This window comes from Tamandua tetradactyla, chromosome 26 (genome assembly GCF_023851605.1).
Source record: "Tamandua tetradactyla isolate mTamTet1 chromosome 26, mTamTet1.pri, whole genome shotgun sequence".
Lineage (NCBI taxonomy): Eukaryota > Metazoa > Chordata > Mammalia > Pilosa > Myrmecophagidae > Tamandua > Tamandua tetradactyla.
The window spans coordinates 16,799,350-16,826,618 of NC_135352.1; the positions used below are offsets into that span (position 1 = coordinate 16,799,350).

The 27,269-nt window shown below is 37.1% G+C and overlaps 1 protein-coding gene and 1 long non-coding RNA gene across 6 annotated transcripts in view; one reads left to right on the plus strand and one right to left on the minus strand.

The window, feature by feature from the left end:
- Positions 1 to 27,269, minus strand: part of DLC1 (DLC1 Rho GTPase activating protein) — a 456,370-nt gene that overhangs the window by 112,025 nt on the left and 317,076 nt on the right. The window lies entirely within an intron of this gene.
- LOC143669658 (uncharacterized) lies at positions 49 to 15,539 on the plus strand. Its single transcript, XR_013168957.1, has 3 exons — positions 49 to 184; positions 531 to 646; positions 15,222 to 15,539. It is a non-coding gene; the product is annotated as an uncharacterized LOC143669658 (long non-coding RNA).

Consider the following 27,269-nt stretch of genomic DNA (forward strand, 5'->3'; position numbering starts at 1 on the left):
TGGCCCAGATAAATATTAACTCATCTCTTATCTTTTTCTATTAGAACCCTCTGCTCCAGGGAGATGGCCCTTAGTATTCCTGTTTTTCGGGGTGATTCAGGTTTTATGAAGCCTGACGCTTCTGCAATTTTTTGGACTATGCTCTTTTTAAGAAAAAGACAACAAAATGCTGATACAAAATCAGGTAGGAAAGCGAATATCTATTTAAAGTGATGCCAAGAAATCATAAGAAAGATTCAGGCCCCTTTCTTTTTTTCTATCTCTTTGGGCATTTTACCAGCCATGCTTACATAAGAATCTTCCTGATCCCAGCTTGGCTTCACTTTCCCATCTAAACAACTTATAACTCCTGGCACTCACAGGGGCTCATCTAACTCAGGGGCTCTTAAGTGTGAGTGTCATCAGCTTCTCAATAAATCTTCCTTTGCTTATGGATTTTGTTTATTCTTGCCCCACCCCCTTGCTCACTACCATCCCCTCCTCTCTGTCAATTCCAATCAACCCAACTTAAGTCTTCCTGTCTTCTACAGGTCTTCATAGTAGAGAGACCTCTTGGAGCTCAGAAAACCTTACACTTACTGACTCACTCATTCGACAAGTGAATATATACTTCCTCATGATGGATCTCATGTTCTCATCATGTAAGGTGAGCCCTTTAAAGACTAATAGGGGACAATATCATACGCCAAATTGGAAATTTAGAAAATTTCTGGAATGATTGTTTTTGAGTAATAAGAGAAGAGGTCCATTTAGGGCTGTGGATGATGAAGAAACTTTTTTTTTAATGTCATTTGTCTAGTTAAATGATGATGTAACCCAACAAACTCACTAATAGTTTTGTGTTATATTCGCAGTCATGGCTGAAATCCTCCCTCCCTCCCACTGCTTCCTACGAACCCAGTGGGTTGCAGGAGTATGTCTTCCTTTCTGTCTTGGCAACCCAACCCTGGCTTTTGCCTTCTGTTTTTCTACTGTTTACATCAGTAACGGAAGTTCCCAAGGATACCTTCAAAAAGGCTCTGGCCAGAACTAGAGGAAGTAGGTATACTGAAGGGTGAAAGGATGATTCAACCTCTTTGAGTTCTTAATTCTCGGTATCCCTTCTGAAGTTGCTGAAAAGAATGCCAACAAGTTGTAATTACCACGGTGCTCCCTGGGAGGTGGAAATCTGCCAGTACTCTTTGGATTCTGACCAACAATCCAATTTCAAAAAAGTCATCGAAGGAAATAAGCATCTATTTTTGTCATTTATAGGGAATATCGGCTGCCTCTAAAACCTACATACATGCCTGATCAAGTTTCATAAAGCTATGCTTCTTACCAGCATTTTTTTTTGTAGGCATATATGTGCAGTAAGTAGAATATAGAAAATAGTAGAGAGTGGATGACAGATTGGCCTGCACCTAATCTCAGAATAAGAGCAAACTTTTCAGCTCACAAGACTCTTCATTAGCTACCCACCGAGAAATGCACACTTAAATCTTCCAGCAAGAAAAATTACCTGTGTTAAAAAATATTTTATCAAATGCTGTATTTTTTTCCGACGAACGAAGGTCTTCTAGAGGAGGGAGGAAATCCACCTCCGTCCTCAGGAAAGTGAGAGGGCTGCTTTTGCAATCAGAACACCTTCTGAGGTCATCGTGCCAATAGTTGTGTGCAAGGATTCAACATCAGCTCTGGAAACTTCCTTGGGAGCGGAGTGGACAGCCACGAACCATCCTCTGCCCTTTGTACACACGATTACTGCTCTCCTTGGAACATTATATGAAAATTATACCTTGCATTTCTGTAAAGAGTGCTTTTCCCAATGGCAGCAGGCAGTCCTTGAGTAAATGCAGGCCCCGGTGAACTGTGCACCCTGCAACTGGATATACTCCAAAAATGTTTGCAAATGCTGTTTTGAGTGTGAGTCAACACACCCGATTTGGAAAGCTGTCACAGGCCACAGCCGGGCCTGGCAAGGGGATCAAAAAAAAAAACTAAACAAACAAACAAACAAAACCCACTAATTTTTAACCCTTTCCTAGCCAACTTGAAGGAGTATTTTGATCCAGAATTGTTCCTTTTGGTTATGGATAAGAAGGCAAACCTAGGAAAATCAATTTCTATTTTAAAGGTGTTACTCTTACACTGAGAAGAATACTGAACCCAGTTTTCCCTTTTGATGTGATGCTTTCTCATCTCTTTGGCCGAAGTTGAGACTTTAATATTCCATCACCTGGGCAGGAATAGCTGGCAGCTTCAAGTCCAAGGTTAGCACCAATGTGCCATGTAACTTTGGAGCTACACGGATTCCCTGGGGAATCCACTGAAGTGGACTAATGTGTTTTGTCAGCTCTTGGAAATGACAATCATTCTGTTGCAAGATCAGAAGCAGATGAGTTGTCTTAATCAAGCATGCTCTTACAGGTTAGTCACAGCTGCAGTGGCATTATTATGCCTTCATATGTAAATGATTTAGCTCCTGCCAATAGTAAATGATCAAGTTGGAGTGGCTCTGAGTGGAGCTCTTTGTTACTAGAGCTATGTTCTACGAAGAAGAGCTGAAGGACTTAAAGGAGGCTTGAGGTGTAGAAAAGAAGATTCAGAGAAAATTTCGGTCTCTTTGCATGATTGAAAACATCTTTTGAAGAAGAATTAGACTTGTTTTTGCTTGCGTGACCTCAAAGTATGGGATACAAACAACAGGTGGAAGTCAATGCAAGGAGATTTCTGACCAACTCAGGGGACTGTTTCCTAACACAACCCCTCAGAGATGATACACATTAGCAAAAAACATGACCATCCCTGGAGCTGTCTGGGTGGACGCTAGATTTGGCAGGAAAATTGTCACTAGACTACGGCAGCATTTCTCTTCTTCTGGACTTGAAGCATCATTAAAAAATAAGCAAGGGGATTACTGTGGAAATATGGGTTGCAAACTTTAAATTTTGCCAGTTAAGGGTGTTTTAATTACTACTTACTTTCACCACCCTTTAACAAAGGATATGTTGTAATGGCAAAAAGAAGAGAAAATAATGCTAAGAATGAAGGATCGTTCTTTAATAGTAAATAACCACAATTTTATGAAAGTGATATAATTTCTGTAAGTTAACACACAACAATCAATACTAGAACATCTACATTTACACACACACACACCACACACATGGCCTGGAAGAAAAAATTCCGTCTCATGAGAGTGGTTATCTCTGATTAGGGGAAGGGAATGAGACTGGTGTGGTTTTTAAAAGGGCCATCAACTTTATTCACAATATTTAATTTCTTTACGGAAAAATGGCAGTAAAAATGATAAAATGTTAACATTTGTCAATTCCGAGTGGGGGAAACAAGGGCATTTTTTATATAATTCTTTGCATTTTCCTGTATTTTAAAAAATCCCCCCATTCCTCTTAAACAAAACAAAATAAAGCAAAAACAAATCAGAACACCTAAAACTACAAAAAATGTAGAATACTAGATTTTCTTATTTTTTCTCACTTCAGCATGCACCGATGTAAGCTATGTTGTCCAAATAGCTGATTCACAGGCCAGTATTTGGGAGACAGTGGACTACTGATTCATGAATTTGAGCCTACGGGCCTTTTATGAGCCATTACACTCTGTGTACGCTTCCTACATGCCTGTGAGTCTGTGGTTCTATGTTCTATGACTCTTAATTTCCAGCAGATGATCCCTTCACAGTTTCTTTCAGGTCCTACATTTCCTCTGAAATCAGAAAGAAAGCTCTTCCCAGGGATACTTTATTGATAATCTGTGTTGATTAAGCTTTGGTGCTAAAAGACTATCCCTCCCTCCGCCCCATTTTACAGTCGTGGCGTATAACCGCATGGCATTTCACACCCAATATCAAAATAGCTTTAAGTACTTCCGTGAAGTCAATTACAATTATGGCCTGAAATGTGAAGAAAATGGAGCAAAGTTGGGGAACAGTTGAAGAAGAAGGGGGTACCTGGGGAGGGGAGGAGGTTTGAATTTGTTTCCACTACTTCTGAGAAGTTAAAAATTATTCTAGATTTCTCTGTAGCTTAGTTTTCCTACACTTGATCTTTACATCTTCTAAAATGCATATTTATGTAAGGCAAAATCCCTGGCCTTGTTTTTCGAAGGGTGGATGAATGAGTATTTATAAAACATTTCAGTTTCTGTCTTTATCTACATTGCATTTTTGGTCGAATCCTGAAAATGGTTTCCAATCTGGATTTCCAGGACACCTACTTGAATAAAGAGAGAAATGTGTTATTGTGCCATTTTCAGCATTTCAGAAAGTTTCAAAGGATCTGCTTAACTCCAGGGTGTCAAACTTATTTGTTCTTACCTAGAATTATATATCAACATGATTTGTTAATAGTGGCTACAGAATGCTGATCAGAGTTCCTAGACGGCAGTCTTTGGTTTATTTTAAAACCAGGGAGTGATAATTACTCATTAATAAATACATTATTATAGCTGAAAAATTAATTGCAGAATGGAGGCTCTACGTGGATAAATAAACAACCAAGGGAGTCTTTGGAATCAAAAATAGTAGTAAGAGCTATAACAATCTGAATATTAGAAATGGCAAAACTGAGCTGATGAGAGGTCCAAGAATAACCAAAGGCTGCCCAGCAGGAGAGCTAAAGACAAGGAAACAGTAAGTAAACCTCTTTTTGCCTGACCCTGGTTTTAGCCTGATGATCTGTCTCTAAGAATAGACTATTTTTCAAAGTAAAAGGTGAAGTTAAATTGAGATTGACAAAATCTCCTGTAAACTAATGCCAATCTTAGAAGAAATACACAATCAGGAATGTGATCTTACAATACTTCTTAAAAACTGATGATGAAGCCAGACAATATTGTTGGCAAAGGTTCAGAGAAAAAGATGTTCACTCCCCAAATTAGCACCCATAATTCTCAATTTCATAGTCTGCCATTTATTTTAACTTGGTAGTTTTTACAGAGGCAAAGTAGAGATGCCACACTGGTTTAGGTAATACATCTTCCAATTTACTCAAAGTCTTGATAATTAAACCCATTTGTAATTATACTCATCTCTGGACAGTATCCTTGAGTGAAAGAAAATTCATGCCTTTTCTTCCTGTCTGTGCTATACACTTTTGAAATCAAGTAAAACAAATCAAAGCCCCTTTTACAAATATTCCTTCCTATATAGATTTCAATTTTGCTTCTAGATTCTGGGTTGCTTTGGGCATCTGAAGGTTTATCCTTCTTTAAAACAGAAAATGTAACCCATTTCTTTTCACTCTGCTAGTAACACTGTAACAACACAACCTCTAGTTGCTACCCAACCTACAGATAAAATCCCAACTCCTTGGCATGGCATTTAGATAAATAACTTCAACCAACATTTATACCTTCACAATGATTTACAGTTTATAATGAGCTTCTGCATATATCCCCTAGTTACTGATCTCCAAACACGCGTTTCTTTATACTTCTTAATATACTGACAAGCAAATTTCTTCTCATTCCTTAAAATGCCACTCAACAGGTACTTTTCTGTAGAAGATTCTCTTACTGTCACAGTAGTAAGGACTTAGTCCTTCCTTCTCTGGGTTCTCACTGAGAATATACTCAGTGAGAGTATATACTTGTACATACTTTTATTAAATAGGTCTTATTTTATATTAAAAATTATTTTATATATATCTTCTAAATAAGGCAGTGAGGGTAAGATGTTACTTCCGTGCATTTATGGTTGCTAACATAGAGGTTAGGGAAACAAGTAAAATCACACAACCAGTAAGTTTCAGACTCACTAATGTTTAATTTGCTGCAACTATGGTAATTACAAATTTTTAACTAAAATAAGAATTATTCTAACAGCCCACAGTTCTTAAGTGCTTAGAATATGCCAGGGAAAAAAATTTTGATGTGCTAATTTCCTTAATGCTCATAGCAACCCTGTAAATTGCTATGAGGATTAAGCAACTATTATCTTTATTTTACAGGTAAGGAAATTGAGGTGTGGAATGATTAAATAAGTTACTCAAAGTCATTCAGCTAAAATATGGCAGAACTGAGATTCATTCCCAAGAGGTCTGTCTTAGCCCATATTTCTAATGAATGAAAGAGGACTTAAACACTAATGTTAAAAGCTTTCTTCTTCTTCCTTTTTTTTTGTTTTTTGTTTTTTGTTTTTTGCATAGGCAGGCACTGGGGAATTCAAGCTGGGTCTCCAGCATGGGAGACCTCTGCCTGCTGAGCCACCGTGGGCCACCCAAAATCTACAGAGAGCTATTTCCAGTGGGTGTAGACTCACTCTTCTGGGAAGGATGAAACTTGAAGGAGACAGTGTTAGGAACGGTAGTACTTTGACCTGTGCCCTTGTCTTGACTTTATTGGGTCTTTTTTTGTGGCATGTGCAGGCACCAGGAATCGAACCCGGGTCTCTGGCATGGCAGGCGAGAACTCTGCCACTGAGCCTCTGCCACTGAGCTACCTTCGCACCGCCCTTAAAGCTTTTTAAAATGCAAATGGAGCTTCGGACATGAACACCGCCTGCAAGTTCGGTTTCAATTTTGATACTATGGAACTAAGGTTTGGCTCTGGATCTCAACTCAGAATCTCAACTATAATTACAGAGTACAAGAGAAAGCAGGAGTCGATTCGGATGACTAAATTGGATTTCATCTAGATAGTTATTACGAAAGAAGCAGAGTTTTATTTTTGGACTTTCCCCGCTTCCTACTCTTCAAATAATAATACAAGCAGGCAACTGGGAAAAAAAGAAAAAAAAAAAAGTCCAACAACCTGTTTCTAATTTGTTTGGGAATACATTCAGAACTATATTTTCACAGTTTTCTTCAAAACAGCCATTCTCTTTTGAAATAATATTGAGATGAAAAATCAAAATTGTGAAATTTGTTTTAGGTTAAAGATTTTTCACATATAAGATCATAAAAAAAATGAAACAAAAATATGCAAATCCACCAGAGCTTGCATTGTCCAGACCACCTATGTATAAAAACCCAAATAAAACCAAATAAAGGCATGAATGAGAACAAATACTTCATAATCATTTTACGTCCTTTGATAATACCAATTAAGAACTTGGCAATAAAGAAAGTACATTTTTTTAAATGTACTACTTAACATTTTTAAATGGACTACTTAACAACTAGAAGAACCATAAAATACAGCTAAGAATGTTTCAAAGAAGAAAAGCTTCTAATTTTTAATACTAGAATAAAATACATGGTCACTACTTTAATTATTGCATTACTATTATGGTGTAATGGTCAAGAAAAAAATAAACTTATGCTACTGAGATTTCTGGATTCTCCAAAAGCATGCTTTATATTAGAAAACCCTCCAGGGTAGATTTTTGACATTATTGTCTATTCTTTTAAAATACTAAACTCCTCATCTCTGAAAATAAATCTTGAATGCTGTGTATAAGGCTTTTAATTCCTAGTCACTTAGGCCAAATGACTTGGGTCTTAAATAACCTTCTTTCTTTCGTCCTTTGAAATTTTCTAGTCACCTACATTCTCTTTGGGCTTCCTCATCTTTTTCCTCCTTATTCATTCATTCATTCATCCATTCAATATTTCTTTCATTTCCCACATTATGATTTCACTCCTGTCAAAACTGAAGCTTCTCCCTTTTAACACATTACACTTCATCTCATTTTCGATGAGAGCTTGAGATTTTAGTTTTAAAGGCATTCTTTCATGAAGGTTTTATAGTAGGAAGGAGAAATTCTCTCCGATGTCCCTTCTTCTGAGCACTAACTTCACATACTGTATCCTTTTTTTTGTCTCTTTTGGAAACCTGACGGGGTGCTGATTTCATACAGTTTAGATTGTGTTCACTAACTGAATTATTAGCTTCTGTGTGTTCCTTTTTAGTTGTAAGATAAACAAGGGAACTCAACACCAAGTATCAATAATCAGCATGCTCAATTCTTTCTACATTTTTATTTTTATAATTTTTTTTCAAACAATAACCTGGGCAGCTCTGCCAAAATAATGAATTGGGGCTTTCACTTGGAAATTGGAGACAGGGGAAAGAGATAAGATGTGGTAAGAAGTGTCTACATTCCTTTTTATCAGTTTTGGAATTGTCAGAGATGAGTATTTCTAAGAACACTGGACAATTTCCTAACGCTAAATGAATACTGAATTTCCTGTGAAATGAAGGAGCTGAAAAACTCTGGCGTTTGTAAACAATCCTGTCTCAATTATGAGTTTGCTGTTGGTATCTGGACAAAAGTAGCTTGAGAGAGTGGACTGGTTTCCCTTCTTTGCTTGCCAGCTTTACTCTTATGAATATTTCCTCCCTCCTTTTGTGTTTAGTTGTAAACAGAGGCTCCTACTTTTTTTTTTTTTTTTGGCATGGGCAGGCACCGGGAATCGAACCCGGGTCTCTGGCGTGGCAGGCAGGAACTCTGCCACTGAACCACCATGGCCCACCTGAGGTTCCCACTTTCTACAGCAAATATTCCTCAGGGTTATGGGCTGAAGAGGCAGTTCTTTTAAAGTTAAAATAGCTTTGCGATAGGGTCCACACCCTTTTGAGAAACCAAACAGGATGGCTGGGAAATAGCATGATAAGCAAACGGCTGTGTGGTTTTATGTTAATTTAAAAGTCAATCTCTTCTCTTAGAGGACTTGTTAACAGTTTGTGCTAACTCATTTTTCGGCAGCAACCATTACCCAGGAGGGAGAAGCCATGACAAGTTGTGCATAATCCCTCAAGCACTGGTATGGCTTCTCGGGTCTTTGATGAGTTTGGGGTCCCCAGAAGCGCTGGTAGCATGCCTCTCATGGAAGCGGCTTTGGGAGAGGGGCTTGGAGGCAAAAATGCTCAGGGGAAAGTTTCTGTTCAATCAACTATTGCTGTCAAGGCAGAGGTATTTCCAAGTCTTCATTTGGTCCGTGAATTCCCAAGGATAAGGACAAGTGGCCCGATAAGCGGGATGTGCCAACCCACAGGCTGTCAGGGCTTCAGGGACTGCGGGGCTGGAAAACAGAAGGGCCCTGTGTAGTGTGAAATTCTGACAAGAGTAAATGTTTTGCAAAGCCCACTCACTTTCGCTTATTTGCAGGTGAAGGTAATGAGAACCCCTGGCATAGGTTAAGGTTAAATACACTATTGCACCCAGACTTTAAAGTTAGCTTTAGTATTCTGCTGATAAGTATTGATAGGGTAAAGCTCAAATTCCAGAGTTTTAAAAAACTTTCTACCTAGAAATAAACAACTGTCAAGTTAGGCAATTTCAGGGTGATTTCAGTCCTTTTACCCATTTTGCTATATATACATGCATACATACACATATACAGTACACACATGTAGATAATATATTCAGGTATAGGTTTTAAAAGCAATAAAATACTTTATTGAGTTAAAGTCATGGCGATTTCATTTCATTATGAGTAGGATACTTTACAAATAAAATAAATCATTGCCAAATAAAATGGCCCTTTATGGATCCCAAAACACAATATCTTCTTAAATAGTTACTAGATATTTTGCCAACTCCACTAATTACTTGACACACTCTGGCTGGAAATTCTGAGCCATTCTATTCATTTATTTACCCAGTCAGGAAACTGTTTTTAGAAACATGAGAATGCTTATGGTCAAATTCCCTCATTACCTTTACTTACAACTAAGCAGAGAGAATGCTTTTCAATCCGTAACTGGTACAAGCACCTGTCTTGTATTTTGCACTCTTAGCTATAACTACAGCATGAACTGCTTTGCTTCTGAAAACTTTCTTTATCATGCTGCCTGAAGTCTGCCAACCTTGCAGTGGGGCATTTTGTGATCACATATAAAATGTAACTGTTATAGACCAGATGGCATTATTGGGTGGTCAGGCTAGGAAAAGAAAACTGAGCTGCAGGTCTTAATTTTACATAGGAAAAGAGGTCATTGCAGTCTGAAATGCAGGCTGAAATACATCATTTGCACCTCCAAGAATAGCTACTACTCCAAGGCAGGGACCTTGAAATTGGGGTTTGGCACTTGAACACGTGTGCCAGATGACCCACTGGGTCTGGGAAAAAAACATATTAACACAGATACGCACATATATATTTATTTGATGAATGGGAAATAAAACAAGCTTTAGTAATATTAAATATACGGACTGATGGCAATTCCTACTTTCATTCCACACCCCATGTTAGTTACAATACTTAGAATCTACTGTGAAAATGTGAGTTCCAAGATCTGGAATTGACATTGCTTTCAGTTCATACATATACGTTTCAGTGTGCTTATGGATGAGCAGAAAGAAATTTAAGAGCTTTAAGAGATATTTCATTTGAAAATAAATTTCTAATTGAAAATAACACTAACAAGACAAAATAAAGTGAAGAACAAGAAAAAGAAAGCAGACATTTCTTCTCCTCCTAATATGAACTCTTCATTTGTGGACCATCTACTCAGATTTGGCTAAATGTCTGCCTTTATTGGCCCCCACAATGGAATCATCAAGATGACCATTAAAGTATGGATATATATTTACTTGTTTTTTTTTTTTTCACAGTGAACCTCTTCCTCGGGGAAAATTGTGTTTTAAGATATTAGATAAGACAGAACATCTAGACAGAGGATCAACAAAGAAATAGAGAATCTGAATATTACTATAAATGAACTAGACTTAATAGACATTTATAGGACATTACATCCCACAACAGCAGGATACACCTTTTTCTCAAGTGCTCATGGATCATTCTCAAAGATAGACCATATGCTGGGTCACAAAGCAAGTCTTAACAAATTTAAAAAGATTGAAATCTTACACAACACTTTCTCGGACCATAAAGGAATGATGTTGGAAATCAATAATAGACAGAGTGCCAGAAAATTCACAAATACGTGGAGGCTCAACAACACACTCCTAAACAACGACTGGGTCAAAGAAGAAATTGCAAGGGAAATTAGCAAATACCTCGAGGCGAATGAAAATGAAAACACAACATATCAAAACTTATGGGACGCAGCAAAGGCAGTGCTAAGAGGGAAATTTATTGCTCTAAATGCCTATATCAGAAAAGAAGAAAAGGCAAAAATTCAGGAATTAACTATCCATTTGGAAGAACTGGAGAAAGAACAGCAAGCTAACCCCAAAGCAAGCAAAAGGAAAGAAATAACAAAGATTAGAGCACAAATAAATGAAATTGAAAACATGAAAACAATAGAGAATATCAATAAGGCCAGAAGTTGGTTCTATGAGAAAATCAATAAGATTGATGGGCCCTTAGCAAGATTGACAAAAAGAAGAAGAGAGAGGATGCAAATAAATAAGATCAGAAATGGAAGAGGAGACATAACTACTGACCTCACAGAAATAAAGGAGGTAATAACAGGATACTATGAACAACTTTACGCTAATAAATACAACAATTTAGAGGAAATGGACGGGTTCCTGGAAAGACATGAACAACCAACTTTGACTCAAGAAGACATAGATGACCTCAACAAACCAATCACAAGTAAAGAAATTGAATTAGTCATTCAAAAGCTTCCTAAAAAGAAAAGTCCAGGACCAGATGGCTTCACATGTGAATTCTACCAAACGTTCCAGAAAGAATTAGTACCAATTCTCTTCAAACTCTTCAAAAAAATCGAAGTGGAGGGAAAACTACCTAATTCATTCTATGAAGCCAACATCACCCTCATACCAAAACCAGGCAAAGATATTACAAAAAAAGAAAACTACAGACCAATCTCTCTAATGAATACAGATGCAAAAATCCTCAATAAAATTCTAGCAAATCGTATCCAACAGCACATTAAAAGAATTATACATCATGACCAAGTAGGATTCATCCCAGGTATGCAAGGATGGTTCAACATAAGAAAATCAATTAATGTAATACACCATATCAACAAATCAAAGCAGAAAAATCACATGATCATCTCAATTGATGCAGAGAAGGCATTCGACAAGATTCAACATCCTTTCCTGTTGAAAACACTTCAAAAGATAGGAATACAAGGGAACTTCCTTAAAATGATAGAGGGAATATATGAAAAACCCACAGCTAATATCATCCTCAATGGGGAAAAATTGAAAACTTTCCCCCTAAGATCAGGAACAAGACAAGGATGTCCACTATCACCACTATTATTCAACATTGTGTTGGAGGTTCTAGCCAGAGCAATTAGACAAGAAAAAGAAATACAAGGCATCAAAATTGGAAAGGAAGAAGTAAAACTATCACTGTTTGCAGACGATATGATACTATACGTCGAAAACCCGGAAAAATCCACAACAAAACTACTAGAGCTAATAAATGAGTACAGCAAAGTAGCAGGTTACAAGATCAACATTCAAAAATCTGTAGCATTTCTATACACTAGTAATGAACAAGCTGAGGGGGAAATCAAGAAACGAATCCCATTTACAATTGCAACTAAAAGAATAAAATACCTAGGAATAAATTTAACTAAAGAGACAAAAAACCTATATAAAGAAAACTACAAAAAACTGCTAAAAGAAATCACAGAAGACCTAAATAGATGGAAGGGCATACCGTGTTCATGGATTGGAAGACTAAATATAGTTAAGATGTCAATCCTACCTAAATTGATTTACAGATTCAATGCAATACCAATCAAAATCCCAACAACTTATTTTTCAGAAATAGAAAAACCAATAAGCAAATTTATCTGGAAGGGCAGGGTGCCCCGAATTGCTAAAAACATCTTGAGGAAAAAAAACGAAGCTGGAGGTCTCGCGCTGCCTGACTTTAAGGCATATTATGAAGCCACAGTGGTCAAAACAGCATGGTATTGGCATAAAGATAGATATATCGACCAATGGAATCGAATAGAGTGCTCAGATATAGACCCTCTCATCTATGGACATTTGATCTTTGATAAGGCAGTCAAGCCAACTCACCTGGGACAGAGCAGTCTCTTCAATAAATGGTGCCTAGAGAACTGGATATCCATATGCAAAAGAATGAAAGAAGACCCATCTCTCACACCCTATACAAAAGTTAACTCAAAATGGATCAAAGATCTAAACATTAGGTCTAAGACCATAAAACAGTTAGAGGAAAATGTTGGGAGATATCTTATGGATCTTACAACTGGAGGCGGTTTTATGGACCTTAAACCTAAAGCAAGAGCACTGAAGAAGGAAATAAATAAATGGGAACTCCTCAAAATTAAACACTTTTGTGCATCAAAGAACTTCATCAAGAAAGTAGAAAGACAGCCTTCACAATGGGAGACAATATTTGGAAATGATATATCAGATAAAGGTCTAGTATCCAGAATTTATAAAGAGATTGTTCATCTCAACAACAAAAAGACAGCCAACCCAATTACAAAATGGGAAAAAGACTTGAACAGACACCTCTCAGAAGAGGAAATACGGATGGCCAAGAGGCACATGAAGAGATGCTCAATGTCCCTGGCCATTAGAGAAATGCAAATCAAAACCACAATGAGATATCATCTCACACCCACCAGAATGGCCATTATCAACAAAACAGAAAATGACAAGTGCTGGAGAGGATGCGGAGAAAGAGGCACACTTATCCACTGTTGGTGGGAATGTCAAAGGGTGCAACCACTGTGGAAGGCAGTTTGGCGGTTCCTCAAAAAGCTGAATATAGAACTGCCATACGACCCAGCAATACCATTGCTAGGTATCTACTCAAAGGACTTAAGGGCAAAGACACAAACGGACATTTGCACACCAATGTTTATAGCAGCATTATTTACAATTGCAAAGAGATGGAAACAGCCAAAATCTCCATCAACAGAAGAGTGGCTAAACAAACTGTGGTATATACACACGATGGAATATTATGCAGCTTTAAGACAAGATAAACTTATGAACCATGTAATAACATGGATGGACCTAGAGAATATTATGCTGAGTGAATCCAGCCAAAAACTAAAGGACAAATACTGTATGGTCCCACTGATGTGAACGGACATTCGAGAATAAACTTGAAATATGTCATTGGTAACAGAGTTCAGCAGGAGTTAGAAACAGGGTAAGACAATGGGTAATTGAAGCTGAAGGGATACAGACTGTGCAACAGGACTAGATACAAAAACTCAAAAATGGACAGCACAATAATACCTAATTGTAAAGTAATCATGTTAAAACACTGAATGAAGCTGCATCTGAGCTATAGGTTTTTGTTTTGTTTTGTGTTGTTTTGTTTTGAGTTTACTATTATTACTTTTATTTTTTTCTCTATATTAACATTCTATATCTTTTTCGGTTATGTTGCTAGTTCTTCTAAACCAATGCAAATGTACTAAGAAAGGATGATCATGCATCTATGTGATGATGTTAAGAATTAATGATTGCATGTGTAGAATGGTATGATCTCTAAATGTTGGGTTAATTTCTTTTTTTCCGTTAATTAAAAAAAAAAAAAGAGAAGGGATAATTGGAGATGAAGGGATACAGACTGTACAACGGGACTGGATATAAAAACTCAGAAATGGACAGCACAATACTACCCAATTGTAATGCAATTATGTTAAAACACTGAATGAAGCTGCATGTGAGGTATAGGTTTTTTGTTTTTGTTTTTTTTGTTTTTTTTCTTTCTATTATTGTTTTAATTCTTATTCTGTTGTCTTTTTATTTCTTTTTCTAAATCGATGCAAATGTACTAAGAAATGATGAATATGCAACTATGTGATGTTATTAAGAATTACTGATTGTACATGTAGATTGGAATGATTTCTAATTGTTTTGTTAATTCTTTTTTTAATTAATAAAAAAAAAAAAGAAAAAAAAGATATTAGATAAGGTTGATACGATGTCATCAGATTAGCAAGACATTTTAAACCTATGCACATGGAGTATACGGACAGCTTTTTATGATTCTTCAGGCATGTTTCAAATTCTTTGATAGTCAATTTAATGTTTAATGATAAATATTTAGGAGCCACGACGTAGAAATTCTACTTAACAGCCAATGACTTAAAGACACACTAAAGAAACACTTATTCTTCTTGTCATGATAAAAATAGCTAAAAGAATACTTAGAAAACAAGTGTTGAGCTAAAATACATTCTTTTGATCATAAATCTGTTAAAAGATTCACAGTAAACATTGCTACAAATTTTTTAAAGCAGTTTTATTGGGTTATATTCACATATTACTAAAGATTTGAAGAAATAAGTTTTGTAACTAATTTTGCAGTGTAAGAGGTTTGATATATACAATTAAATGAAAGTATAATTGTACATATACTTATCATATTTGTTAAATTTTGTTTCAGTGATGGAATATGAAGGATTACCAACCCTCTTTGATTGAGAAACACTAAGGAAAGGAAAACCAGTGAAATTATATTATCAACAGTAAATGACTGCCTTAATAAAAAAAATATTTTACAGAAAAACTATAAATTTAATCACAGAAAGCATTCTGGGCTGAGTTTACAGAGACAACATTGCAAAATTAATAAATGATCTATTTTAGCAAAGAAGTTAAAGCCAGAAGCGCATAAAATGCTACGGAATGTCACTGATGTCATACAATTTTAAATAAAAGGCACAAAAATTAATAGCCTATTGTAAATTCTTTACAATATTTGAAATGAGATAGGGAGTGACCATAAAACCACATGCGGGTAGAGGAGTAACCTGCTTACATTATCTCATGGCAAACAACTTAAACCTAAAGATAAGTTATTTGTTTTTTTTCTCCTGGAACAAAAGCAAATATTTCAAATTCTCTGACATTTCTGGGATGAAAAGTTGCTATCACTATTATGTTACTGACGGTATATTTTTAAAGGTCTGTCTAATTTGGTCCTTCAGGATCAAGGGGACTTCAAAGTTAACGATGAGTTAGAAAATGACTGCTATCTTTAAAATAAAACTTGTGATGGATAAAGCATTCTGAAAATATTTTGGAAATGTTTGCAGCAATGTTATGTTAATTTATTGTTGAAAATCACATGTATGTACCATTTATAAAACTCTCATAAGCAAAAATTTTAAAAATCTGAATGCATTTTCCTAACCTGTTAAAAATTTTTCTAAGTGAAGAGTTGCAGTAATTTCAAATTACTTAATCCACACATTAAGAATACAAAAATGCAGTTTCCAGTTCATTTGCAAGACATCATAGAAGTGACTCTCCTTAAAATGTCAGCAGAAATATTTTGATAATCATTAGACTGGATTGAAAAATTTGAATCATGATTTAATAAAAAAGTTGTCCATTTGGAGTCACATGTCTTTTTTTCATTCTGATGGCCTTTAAATTGAAGTGTGAATCAGGATACTAAGGCTGAAAAAACAATGAAACAATCTGTCAAATGTCTGTTAAAAAAATTATTGGTAAAATTTATGTGGAGGGAGAATAGCTTTTTTTGTATTACTGAAAATAAACTCAATTCAAAAATACACGTTTAATGTTTGCTTTTCATGACCTCTCAGTATGCTGTTACATGTGAACGATCAGAGTAGAGGTCCTGATCTGCTGTAATGCCTCTAGACGTTTGGCAGTGTCTAGAGATGTTTTCTGATTGTTACAACTGGGGGAAAGGCCAATGATGAGTGGAGGCCAATGATACTACTGAACATCCTACAACATCCAGTGCAGTCTCCTCACAGAATTATCTGACCCCAAATTTCAACAGTACTGAGACTGAGAAACCTGGCTTCAGAGATACGTACATATAAACATATTTTATGTATAGTGTATACTCAAAATTATTTTACTAATGTGTGTACTCAATCCAAAAAGTTTGGAGACCACTGTAAGTTATAAAATCTAGGAAGTTAAACTATCATTTGATAGCCTGTTTGGTTCAACATGCAAAATGTCCAGCATTTGCTTCAACTGACCATAGTAGCATTCCTCAAAATTCATCTCATTTTTCCTGTGAATTACAAATCATGAGTTGATAAGAGAAGGACTTCTCAATGAGTAAGGCCTCATTGTATGGTGTCTTTAGAGCTGTTTTTTGTTTCTTTTATTTGTCAGAATGTTGGAAACAAAGTCAGATTTTCATGAGGTTACATATACATTCGCATACAGAATTCAAGAAATACAATCACAAACTATGTACACTGAAATGAATTTGATGAAACGTATTCATAGCATCACTTAAGAGTTTCTAGGCTGGGAAGGGCTGAATTTAGAAAGATAGCTAAAGATTTTTGTTACTAGGCTTTTTATCCCTATCTTGGCTGGTCTTCACAAACACATGTGAAATAAACATAATTTTTAGTCTTTATCAAACCCCTTTTTAAAAAATACAAATGGCTAAATTTTACAAAAAAAGTAGAAAATTTGAAATTTGGATTTTAAAGTCAACTGCTGTCAGTTTTCCTTTCTCAGCTATAGGGTTTTCGAATGAAAATTGCCTAGAAGAACAATAATAGCTCTCCAAATTTGTTCCTCTTTCATGATATTCTAATAAAGGTGGACTTATTTCTTTTCCCTTTCTGCAAGGGCCAGAATTTCAAGTTAATCATAAGTCATGACTTTGGAATAGTTGTTTAGGGATGGAGTTATAAAATGTATAAGGCAGTAGACTTTTAATGTAAGACCAGACACATGCATATATACACACACACATACCACCTAGAAGCAAGATATTTTTACAAGTATTTCCTTAAACTTGGAGGAATAGATGATGTGTATGGTGGTTTCAAATAGTATGTACCCCAGAGAAATATGGTCTGAAATTTAATGCTTTCCTGTGGGGTTAAATCTATTCTAAGTTAGGTTACTTCAGCAAAGGTGTATTCCACCCCAATTAGAATGTCTTCATTCCATTTCTGGAGTCCTCTGTAAGAGAATGAAATTCAGACAGAGGGGAAAAAGCCACAGAAAATAAGAAGCTGAAATAAATGAAACCCTAATGAGAAGGAAGAGACCAGGAGATGCCACCATGTGCCTTGCTATTTGGCAGAGAAGCCAAGGATCACAAGCAGCCAACTCCAGCATGCCACAGTCTTCAGGGAGAAAGTATCACCTTGATGATGACTGGATTTGGACTTCCTTTTAGCCTCAAGGAATGTATAAACTAATACATTCCCATTGTTTAAGCCAACCTATTTCATGGTGTTTGCTTAAGTTGGCCAGGAAATGAAGACAATGTGTGTTTTAGTTTGTAAAGCTGCTACAACGCAACATACCAGAGACGCAATGGGTTTTAAAAAGGGAATTTATTAAGTTGCAAGTTTACTGTTCTAAGGCCTTGAAAATGTCCACATTAAAGCATCAACAAGAGGTTACCTTCACTCAGGAAAGGCTGATGCCAACCAGAACCCCTCTGTCAGCTGGAAAATCATGTGGCTGGCATCTCCTGGGGTCTTTGAGTTCTGGACACCTCTCTCAGCTGGGAAGGCACGTGGTGACATTTGCTAGCTTTCTCTCCTCCTTTCATAAGGCTCCCCAGGGGTGCCTTCCTTCCGCATTTCCAAAGGACTCTGACTGTGTAGGCTCTGTTGGTTCTAAAGCTTTTCCAAACTGTTTCCTTCTTAAAGAGCTCCCGTAAGCATCCCCATCTTGAATGGGTGGAGATGCATCTCCATGGAAACCATCTAATCAAAAGTTATCACCCACAATTGGGTGGGTCACATTTCCATGGAAACAATCAAAAAGATCCCACCCAGCAATAATCTATGAAGATTAAAGAACATGGCTTTTCTGGGGTACAAAACAGATTCACGCCAGCACAATGTGGAAACAAAGACCTTAAAATGTTTCTATCAACAAAGAAAAATTCATTGCCCAGTACTCATTATTTGCAGCTTCACTTGTGAAAATGTCATTTATATTCTCTGTATTATGTTCCACAGATTATTTTATATTAACTGATTTTTCCAAAAGCCTTACATTCTACAACAACCGATACTTTCTTGACCAAAAAATCAGAAAATGTTGTGGCGCCTCTCTCTCTAGAAAGATTCTGAGGTTTAGTATTTATTTACTATATATAATATATAATATACATATATTAATATTTTTATTGGGATATCTTCACACGCCATACAGTCAATATGTACTGAAATACATATGTACATCTTTGGATTTCATCTATCCTTTTGGATATATATGTAGATATAAAGAGTTATCTCAGGATTTCTGATAGTCCAAGCAGTCTTAATTTCCACTACTGCATATAATTTTCCTCATAAAAAGTATAGTTTTTCAGTAGAGTTACTGCATATGCAACAACTAGAGAATGATAACGTCATGAAGAGATAAAGATGTTGGGTTGTTGACTAAGGTCACTCTAACTAGATGACTTCTATCCATCAAGCTTCATGACAACAAAATTAAAGATTACTTGATCAGTAGTTGAAAGAGTTCAAACAGAGTCAAGAAGCTACTCTGGAGGTCACTCTTATGCATGCTACCTATCATAACTGGGCAACCCTCAACCAAAACCAATCCTGCCAATCCTAAAGCATACCTAAGGCAATATATAAGATTCTATAAAGGTTCCATGCACTAGGTTAACTTTCCAGAAATCTACAACCTTCAGATGGGTCCTTGGACCAGATAATTCCTGAAATGCAGAGGGCCCAGCCTCTCCAGAACATCAACTAGTTCCATCCCCCTATCCCATGTTATCAACAGTCCCTTCCAATATGAAAAAGTTAGAATGGGCATAGCCCAAAAACCCCTAAACAGTGGGAGAAAGATTAAAGGTGATGGTGGTGTACAGAGAAGGTAGAGTTTAACAAATGAGTATGATTGCTGAATCATTATACTGATAATTCTTTTAGTCTCCTAGACTAAAAATAAAAACCTAAAATGGTGGTATTGTAGCCCATATCAAACTGTGAAATCTGTTCTACCACTAATTGTTGCAGTGTGCTTTGAAATTTATTGCTTTTTATTATATATGTTATTTTTCACAAAAATGAAAAAAAAACTTCTTCCAGCCTCCAGTGTCTTTTCTTTTTTTTTTTTTTTTTAACATGGGCAAGAACTGGGAATCAAACCCAGGACTCCAGCCTGGCAGGAAAGAACTCTGCCACTGAGCCACCATGGCCTGCCTAAGCTTCCAATGTTTTGAAGCAACTAGAAGAAAAAGTCTGAAATAGTGGAATGGTAACCCATAACAAACTCTGGAATCTGTTCTGTATCTATTTATTGAAGTGTACTTTGAAAATCATTGCTTTTACCCCTTTTCTTTGTATATATGTTATATTTAACAATGAAAACCTTTTTAAAAAACTAAAGGCTACTTGAAATTGTAAGACATGAGATTGCTCCTATATATAAAAAAATTAAAAAAAATAAAACCTGCAAATGTTAAATATAAAAATGGCAAGTCTATGGCTATAAACTAAAATCAATTTTGGGCTTTAAAAATCTAAGATTGTGTTTACTAATTTGAGTGTGTTTTGGGAGGTAGTAGTGCAGAGGGGGTGCTTTTTCTTCTCAAGTTTCTATATTTAAATGCTGCAAGAGCAAGGCTAAAAGGAATTAGAGACTTGTTGCCTGGAAATAATCTGTTTTAATAACAGTAACAAAACATCCTATATCTTAACAGTTCTCTCCTCTTCTCTTGTGCAAAGCTCCAATATTTTTTTAAATATATATATATATTGTTTTAGGAAGACAAATATTTATTAAGGGAGAAGATTAAAGGTTAGAACTCTGAAATGTATCAACAAGGACTATAATATTTACTGAAGGGAGAACTTCAGGGGAAGAAATAAACTAAGCCTGCTACTGTATTGTAAAAATACTACAATATAGGGTTTACTATATTACATACAGTATATTGTATACTACTGTATAATATACAGCTACTATATTGTAAAACTGGGGTGTTAAGTGAATAGAATGATAATATGATTTGATCTTCAACAGAGATCCAGATTTCAAAATCATTTTTGTTTTCACAAATTCATTTACCATTCAATCTGTTCTTGAAATGATTTCTCTGGCTTTTGAAAAGAAGGCTAGCAATACTTCAATGGTTTTTATATGATAAGGCAGATGGTCCTTATTTATTGTTTCATACCTGGTGATCCAAATAACTTAAAAATGAGAAACCTAAGTATAAATATGTAGGCACTCCACAGAAAACCTGAGTTAATATTACAAAGACTCCATTCCTATCGAACAATAATAAAAATGGCATTCTTTATACCAAGATGACCAGCCATGAGAAAGCGGGAAAATTCAATTTCCCCAAGTGGAGAATTCTTGATATTCTCACAAGCAGTGGGGACAACCAAAGCAATAAGCCGAGCCCTCAATCTTGGGGTTTGTTCATATGAAACTTATTCACACAAAGAATAGGCTAAGTCTACGTAAAATTAGGCCTAAGAGTCACCCCCAAGAGAACCTCTTCTGTTGTTCAGATGTGGCCTCTCTCTCTCAGCCAACACGACAAGCAAACTCACTGGGCCTTCCCCTCTCTACATGGGACATGACTCCCAGGGGTGTGGACCTTCCTGACAACGTGGGACAGAAATCCTAGAATGAGCTGGGACTCAGCATCAAGGGATTGAGAAAACCTTCTCGACCAAAAGACAGAAGAGAAAAATGAGACAAAATAAAGTGGCAATGTCTGAGAGATTTCAAACAAGTCGAGAGGTTATTCAGGAGGTTATTCTTAACGCCTTATACAGATATCACCTTTTTAGTAAAGGTATATTGGAGAGGCTGGAGGGAAGTGCCTGAAAATGTAGAGCTGTGTTCCAGTAGCCATGTTTCTTGAAGATGATTGTATAATGATATAGCTTTCACAATATGACTGTGTGATTGTGAAAACCTTGTGTCTGATGATGTTCCTTTCATCTACAGTATGGACAGATGAGTAAAACATAGGGATTAAAAATACAAAATAATAGGGGGAACAAATGTTGAAATACATTTAGTAGATTGAAATGCTAGTGATCAATGAAAGGGAGTGATAAGGGGTATAGGAAAAAAATAGGGGAAACAAAGGCTAAAGTATATTGGGTAGATGGAAATACTAGCAATCAATGAGAGGAGGGGTAAGGGGTATGGTATATAAGAGGTTTTTCTTTTTCCTTTTATTTCTTTCTCTGAATTGATGCAAACATTCTAAGAAATGATCATGGTGATGAATGCACAACTATGTGATGATACTGTGAGTTACTGATTATATACCAAGAATAGAATGATCACATGGTGTTCTAGTTTGCTAGCTGCTGGAATGCAACACACCAGAGACGGATTGGCTTTTAATAAAAGGGGATTTATTTTGTTGGTTCTTCAGAGGAAAGGCAGCTAACTTTCCACTGAGGCTCTTTTCTTACGTGGAAGGCACAGGATGGTCTCTGCTGGTCTTCTCTCCAGGCCCCTGGGTTCCAACATCTTTCCCCGGGGTGACTTCTCCAAAGGCCTGGGCTGAGCTGCAAGTGCTGTGATGAGGAATGCTGAGCTGCTAGACTGTGCTACATTGCGTTCTCTCATTTAAGCACAAGCCAATTAAGTTAAACGTCACTCATTGCAGCAGACACGCCTCCTAGCCGACTGCAGATGTAATTAACAACACATGAGGTGCACCTACCATTGGCGCATGTCCACAGCAACAGAACTAGGTGCTTTCACCTGGCCAAGTTGACAACTGAATCTAACTACCACATGTCCACCCCTTGTCAACTTGGCAGCTACGCACATCACCTTAAACAGGTGCAAAATATTCTCTTCTGGCTGTGGACCTGTGAATCTCAAAATAAGTCCCGTGCCAATATGCAAAGAAGGATAGTCAAAGGATACAGATTTTCATTTCCATAGGGAGAAATTGGAAGGAAGATCTGCAGGCAAACACCATTGGATTTCCAAGTCTGAAAGTCATTTATCCTTCGGTTGTAGAAAGCGGCAGTCCCACCCCTTCCAAGGGCCTATGCAGTGGCCGGCCTCTTTCCAAATCAACCTCGGGGAACATCGAGGAGACCACCTCTGGGCTCCACTCTCTCCAGGCATCAGGGCCACCCCTGGGCTCTCTGCCATTTCTGGGGCGCACGCTCAACCCCTCCACATGGTGGCAGCCAGGCTCTCCCAGTCCCCCAAGGAGCGTGCTACGCCTTTTCCAAGGCCCGAGGCTGCACAACTATTCCACTGCAATGAGAGGGGAGACTCATCCTCGCCCTTCAGGGTAAACTCACCCTCTCCACACATACAGGTGGGTCCACTCTCCTGGCCGAGGTTTCTTGGCTTCAGACCCGAACTTCCATGGTTCTCACTCTGCAAACTCCAATCTCTCCCTTTTGTGTCCTCCTTTGTCAAGATTGGCGGTGGTTTCATTTACACCAACAGTCTCTTCAAGCCCTCCAGGACTTCTCCATCAATCTCTTCACAGTTCCTCCAAAGTCTTCCCCTTAGCCATCCAAGACACAGTTCCAACAAATCTGGCATTTGCAAACCGCAGCAGCACCCCACTCTCCGGTACCAACTCTGTTCTAGTTTGCTAGCTGCTGGAATGCAACACACCAGAGACGGATTGGCTTTTAATAAAAGGGGATTTATTTTGTTGGTTCTTCAGAGGAAAGGCAGCTAACTTTCCACTGAGGCTCTTTTCTTACGTGGAAGGCACAGGATGGTCTCTGCTGGTCTTCTCTCCAGGCCCCTGGGTTCCAACATCTTTCCCCGGGGTGACTTCTCCAAAGGCCTGGGCTGAGCTGCAAGTGCTGTGATGAGGAATGCTGAGCTGCTAGACTGTGCTACATTGCGTTCTCTCATTTAAGCACAAGCCAATTAAGTTAAACGTCACTCATTGCAGCAGACACGCCTCCTAGCCGACTGCAGATGTAATTAACAACACATGAGGTGCACCTACCATTGGCGCATGTCCACAGCAACAGAACTAGGTGCTTTCACCTGGCCAAGTTGACAACTGAATCTAACTACCACACATGGTAAGAATGTTTGGTTTGTATGTTGTTATGTTAAAAAAAATAAAATAAAAAGATTACCAGCCATGCTGGCTTCCCAGGCTTCCCCACAGGTGCTTCTACCCTCGTTTGTTATCTTGAGCTTTTGACTAGACTAGGTTAGGTCATTCTGTTGTTATACAATTTAATAGCAGTGTACTTTTTTTTGGAACACGCAATAATTGCTGTCTCCCCTGTGAATCTGTAAGTTCCATGAAGAAAGGGAAGGTATCTGCATTGTTTATTGCTATGTCTCTAGTGCCTAGTACAATACTTGACATGAATGAATGAATGACTATTTGTTTATTCATTTCCTAAGACATTATTTTCTGCTTGTTCTGGTTTATGAAGTGATACTATATTGCCTTGGGCATTCATTTTGCAAAAGAAGAGTAATTTAACAATGATAATTATAAGGCGATATTTCAAGGTCAGAAAATTTAAGAGAAAGATGAAATGGATGAAAATAACAGCCTGTTTATAAAGATGGACTGCACAGCATTATTGACAGTGTTTGTGTGTTCTAGAGTAGCTTTTGCAGAATAGTTCCGAGAACTTCAAACAGGCCTTTAATCCTTGTGTTATCTCTGTGATACATGAAGTATTTTCAATATCACCATATAACAGCTCCGGAGGCAGGCAGGCCCGAAAGGCAGACATCCAGGAATGTTTTCCATTTGACTAAATGTTTGTTTCTAGTTTTGGACTCTGCTCATTCATTTGACCTAACCAAAGTTTGTTTCACTCAAGGGCACCTTCTTAATTTTTATTTGATATGCCTTTCTATTTACTACAGTATAGGTTAAAAAAAATGGCTTATACTTTCTTTTTGAATCTCCAAGTTTGAAGAAGAGATGTTTAACGCAGTGGGAGTTTAAAATGAATAGTAATTTATTGCTCCTCTCTTTAGTCTCCATTCAGAGGCAAGGTGAAAAACTTTCAATAAAAATTCTGTGTGATATCAACATTAAAAAACACCCCAATAATGAACTTATAAGCATTGAGAAAGTAGAATTTTCCTTATGAGTTATTATTGGTGGTATGTAACTCGGGAAAGGAAAGCAAAGCAAAGTGAGAATACATATGTGTGTGTGCACAAATACCCAGGCCTGCAGCTCACAGTTATACAAGCTGTGCACTGTAAAACTCCAAGCACATCAGTCCCATCCATGTTTCACATATATTCCTGAAATATGCAGAAATGACAACATACATTTCTATATAAAGACTGAAGAAGAATGTCTCGCTGAATTTATCAGGACTATTCAGCTTTTCAGAAAACGTATAAGTATTGGAAACTTGGGAAAACGTTAGGAAATTATGATTTAAAACCCAATGATATGGCAGAGAGAGTTATTAAATAGAGTCAAGAGGCTACTCTGGAGGTTGCTCTCATGCAAACTTCTGGCAGACCTTGCTACCTACCATAACCTGCCAACCCCCAACCAGGACCTTTCCAGCCAATCCTAAAGAACACCTACGGAAATTTATAAGATTCCACAAGGATTCCATGCACTAGAGCAACTTGCCAGAAACCTACAATCTCCAGATGGGTCCTGGTCCAGATAAGTCCTGACACCTAGCCCAGCCTCTCCAGAATATCAGATAGTTCCATCTCCCTACCCCATATTAGTGACAGACCCTTCCAATATCAAAAATTTAGAATTGCCATAGCCCAAACAACCCTAATGAGAGGTATGGAAAGATCAAAGGTGATGGTGGAATTATACATAGAGGACAAGACTTAACAAATGAATATGAATGCTGAATCATTTAATTGGTATCTCTTTTAGTCTCCAGTATTTTGGAGCAACTAGAAGTAAAAACCTAAAATTGTGGAATTGTAACCCATGTTAAAGTCTGAAATATGTTCTACAACTAATTGTGATGCTGTGCTTAGAAGTTTATAGCTTTTTTTGTATATATGTCATTGTTTACAAAAAAAGAAGAAAAAAAAGTCGATTGTGATGATAAAAAAGTATATAAGCCCTCTAGCCTCCTATATTCTGGAGCAACTAGAAGGAAAAATATGAGAGAATCATATGGAAGCCCATGACAAACTCTGGGATCTGTCCTGTAACCGCTTTTTGAAGAGAGCTTTCAAAACTTGTTTTATTTCTTTGCTGTGTATACATGTTATGCTCTACAATAAAAAAAAAAGTTAAAAAAAAAAACCCAATGACACACTATTTTAAAGGAGATCATATTTTAAAAATAATAAATTAAATTGGCCTCTCCCATGAATCAAATAGGGAATTCCAGGGGTGTCCATTTCCAGTGAAAAGATGTCTCATAGCAGATTCCTTTCCCCTCTCTGACTCTATTTCAATAATGAAATTTCATCTTTTGGGAGCCTTACTACATCTGTATAAGGCTCCAACTGTGCAATAAAATCTTAAACCAATGTTTAAGGGGAATTTGGTAATTTGATACATTTCAGAATAAGTACTTTCTTTCTCTTTATAAGAAAATGTATGCTGAATAAAATACTCTTGGGCACTTTTTTTCAAGATAAAGATTTTGCATATCCTAAAGTATAACTTGCAAGCTGACAGAGAAAGAGGAAACGTTATTAATAACTAGGGAATCTCCAACACAGCTAAAGAGAATGAAAAATATGCAAAGGAGGATAACAGAGGAGAGCATACTTAAACCATCAATTTAGTACTCTTTTAATAATTCTTTAGAGAAGTCACTCTTCTAATTTTCAGAACTGGCAGGCTTTCAGGATAGCATGTCTATTCGCTTTGTTTGATGTGGCTTTGCTGCACCACGTTGTGCAATACAGCTTCTGGCCTGTGATGTTTGTTGGTTTTTCAGACTTCTCTTATCACTGGTGGAACTGGCATATTGTCAAGTGTTACTGAAGGGCCCTTATTTCTGTACCAGCAATGGAGATTGATGTGCAATCATCCTGCCAGATGCATACCCAGCCGGGCAATGTTTTCTTCTTCAGGAACATGGAAAGGCCACTCTTAGAGAAAGGTGAAAGGAGACAAACCGACTGCCACTTCCGAGAGGGGAAGATCTGATCCCTTTGTGCCCTTATCTTCCTCCACTTCTGACTTTACCAATTCACCTCTGCTACTTTCCAGAGACAGTAAAAATGGTAGAGAAGGAAAAGCTTGAATTGAGTGCTCGTGGCAAATGAATGAGTGACAGTAGATGGGTCTCTGTGACACAGCTCTGATAACTGACTTGGCTTGTGACTGGAGGTAAGATACAACATAACACCCCAAAGGCACACAGTACTTGTTCAATCACACAGCTGTCCAGGAAGTGTGCATATCCAACATATACCTCCGGTTCACTTCCTCCTTTGTGCATTTAAGAATTTTTTTTTTTTACTCAACCTAATGATATACAAACACAAACATTCTTATCATACGATCATTCCATTCTTGATATATAATCAATAATTCACATCATCACATAGT